The 3685-nt window shown below is 46.4% G+C and overlaps 1 non-coding gene across 1 annotated transcript; it reads right to left on the minus strand.

Annotated features, from left to right (window-relative positions):
* Positions 1–3112: 3112 nt before the first annotated feature.
* On the minus strand, positions 3113–3184 carry EDB91DRAFT_t122. The gene has a single exon. It is a non-coding gene; the product is annotated as a tRNA-Gly (tRNA).
* Positions 3185–3685: the final 501 nt, after the last annotated feature.

Below are 3685 nucleotides of genomic sequence, written 5' to 3' on the forward strand. Positions count from 1 at the left end.
CGGAATTCTGGGAGTGACTGAGTCTACGTGTTCGGGAAGTTGACTATATCTGCACTAGCTGGTAGCATGATGTTATCATGCAGTTATCGTGCTGAAGGCAGTTCGATAATGGTATTATGCAGCAGGCTGTAAGCTAACTCAAGGAAAGTGTTAAATATGTGACTGGGTTAGTTGTAGATCTCAGAATATGGTGAGTCGTGTAAGTCGTGCTCTTTCATATTTGCGACGATTCATTGTCGTGCATAAATCAATGTCTCAAGCTTGAGTTGGTCTGTGACTATCCCGGTACAAAATTAAAAGCCCCTGCGAAGTAGTACATTTGCTTTACGGAGAGCTTCTCTGAATTAGGCTTGTTAATCCTTGCATGTCGTGAGCTTTCCTGGGTACAAATCGACATGGGAAGGGAAGGGGATACCTAGTACTGCAACTTCAGCTCAACATATATCAAACGTCCAGTGACACTTACGAAGTAATCCCTGATGCCCATTTGATTCGTGGTTCTTGTCCGATAGGTTTCTGGATGGTGAAGGTGGCTAATATGCATGCAATTGCAGCCCAAAGCGACGCATCCGCAACGTGACTGCCAGGACTTCAGGATGTAATAATTAGAGCGACTCGGATATGATTTGTGGTTACGATGCATTACCAGCGCCTGCGACCAAAGCCAAATATCCATGGGAGTGTATCATCGTTCAATGTGCCGTTAGGATTCAAAAAGCGATCGGGAAGGAAGGATTCTGGGTCAGGATACTTCTTCGGATTGTGGGCCATGGCCCTGGAGACAGCGTTCAGGACAAAAGGGATGACAGAAGTTGAACTGCACCACAAACCAGACATTAGGTGTGATTACCGCTCCTGGCGGATGTCAAGATTGTATGAAATAAACATAATAGCAGAGCTACGACTCCACACCTTTTGGAATGAAGTAACCTCTGTAGAAGTCGTCTTCCGTATTCGAATGAGGGATGGCTAAGATATGCTTCAGCGACCTCTGACATTCTAAATGTGGCCCTACTCACCCATTGGTGTAACAGGATGCCATCTTTTCACTTCCCTTATCAGTGCCCCGACGTATGGGAGGGCTGGGAGGTCATCGAAGTTAGGGAGACGATCAAATCCGACAACCTGGTCAATTTCTGCTTGGGCACGTTCTTGGACTTCCGGGTTGTTAACCATCGCCAGCATGAATATGAACAGAGAAGAGACAGTCTGAGATATCCTGATTTGTCATTGCACGAGCGCTTGATAGACACCAGACCTACGGTCTCGACAGACCCTGTGTTTCAGAAAATGGGATCAGGCAAATGACAATATGGAGTCACCAGCACCCACCAGCGTAAGCAGTGGCAGCTGAGGCTTTGATCTCCATCACCATCTCCGGATTGTCCGCGTCTTCTAACACATGATACCTTCTCAGCGCGTCAGAAACCATGGATGTCTGCGCAGATCCATTTGCCTGTTTAGTGCAGTCAGCAAGCCTCTTCGCATACTCCGAAAGTTCAGCTTGCCATGTTGTGGCGGACGTGGTTATATGGGGTGTTTAACATATCCTTAACATACTGCTTCGATAGAAGTGCGTCTTTCAGACCCAGGCCAGGTACCCACGAAGGCAACTTCTTCACTACGGGCACGAATATTATATTGTTTGGCTGGATTGCAATAATCAAGGTACTTACAAAGCGGAAATGCACCGAACACAGCAGCCTTTTCGGGTGTTGCGACCCTTAAGATCAAGTCCGATGCACGCTTCACCGCATTGTGGACGACATCATCATGCGATGTAATGTTGTAGTCGTATACAACTGACATTACGACTGATGCGGCAAACCTGTCAAGTAGTGGAATTTCATTCGGATAAAAGATAAATAACTACTAACACTTCGAAGTGACCAGCATAATGTGAAGGATCATGAAGAATGAACTTGAGCATTTCATATGCTTTCTGTAATTGCCTCGGGCGGTAGGTTAAAGCTACTTCAGATCGAAAGACTTGATGGTAAAGGCGCCTATGAATTCTGAATCTCGCACCGTATCTTGCTAACGATGTCGCCCATTCCCAACCGAAGCTGTGGGAAGGACAGTTTGCGAGTGGCATATATATTGACTGAAAAGTACGCACAGGTCGGTCGTAGCTATGTATGGTCGGTCAGAGTAGACCCGAGATCGTTTTTCAAGCAATTCATTTGCAACTTCCTCGGAATTTAAAACTATGATCTCCATGTTTAAGGCGCGGGTGTATATGATATCACCTGTGGTCTCTGTCAGAAAACTGATGCAAAAAGAAAGAAACGAGAACACATACCATAGGTCTCCTGCATCTCGGTGTATGAAATCCAAGGTGCATCAACTTTGATATCAAATAAATTCCCGAGAAAGGGAATTGGAGTAGGACCGGGAGGTAGGTTCTTTCTGTTGGTTCGTCTGGCGATTGCAAGCAGAGCCAGAAAACCAATTGCCAGTGCAACACTGTCCTCCATGGAGGGGGCCATGTCAGCGAACTCGAACACGCTGCACGACGAGACATTGAGTGCTTATTATTGTCCACAGGCAGCAATCTGTGACCTGTCACAATACCTGAGCTGTGTGCACAATCATTGCCCCAGTACGTGTGAAAAAAATAACATGCATGTGTGCCAACTTTCACTCACATGCAGGCTGTACATGTCATGCTAAATTCTAGCTAGCGCTAGGTTGTAAACTGTCACTAGTAACCGCATGACTTACTTCATGCAGACACTTGTGATCTATTGCCAAGCTTAAGTGATGGCATCCAAGATGCCATGATCGTTAGCTGTGCTCCTGCACAGTGCACATTGTGTACACGTCGCGGATGTTTTCAGCGGATTGGTGTGTGTATCCAAACGTTTTAAAATGGATGTTTTGGCAGCTGCAGCCCAGCTACTGGGCCATCAAAAAAAGACAAAAAGACGCTGTCAGGATCGCTTCTGAAGCCGGCTCCCGAGTTGACAGCAACAAAGGTCAACATATGGATTCGACCTCTCCGTATGATTGAAGTTTTCTTGCCATAAAAGTGTAGTTATATCGTAGATCTGAAAGATTCGGGCTGCGACTTGCGAGCAACGTTTTGGGCATTGGGAGGCGGAAAAAATTATACGCCGAAGGGGAGTCGAACCCCTGCCGCTTGCTTGGAAGGCAAGCATGATAACCGCTTCACCATCGGCGTTGATGTCTCAGTATTTGGAGCTAACAACCATATCGCTCATAAGTAAGGTCAAGGGCCAGTACTTGTCGCTCATTCACTTCCTAATCAATCATCGACTTCACTATCATGTCCGGGTTGACTTACTGCGGTTAGTGCTTCAGATACAGATCTATTGACACATGGACACCAACCAATAATTTCAACACAGCGACGGCACACGTGCAGAGGACGTTCGAACAGCTTATGAATGGGCTTCCAACGCAGTTGAAGGATAAGGTAATGCAATATAACATTCGGTAAACGCTAAGGATTGATTAACACGAATAGCCCCAAGTCATTCTTCTTGCAGGAGGAAATACAACCTTCCGAAATGACACAGATCGCGAGCTACCGTTTCGCCAAGAGTCCAATTTCTACTACCTCACAGGATGCTCCGTGCCTGGATCATTCCTTCTTGCTCTGTATCAGCCTGAACAGACGGATCCTTCCACAAGGCTGAGCGTCAAGCTATCCATCCCGGCA

Source organism: Suillus paluster (genome assembly GCF_016628075.1).
Source record: "Suillus paluster strain FC165 chromosome Unknown EDB91scaffold_223, whole genome shotgun sequence".
Lineage (NCBI taxonomy): Eukaryota > Fungi > Basidiomycota > Agaricomycetes > Boletales > Suillaceae > Suillus > Suillus paluster.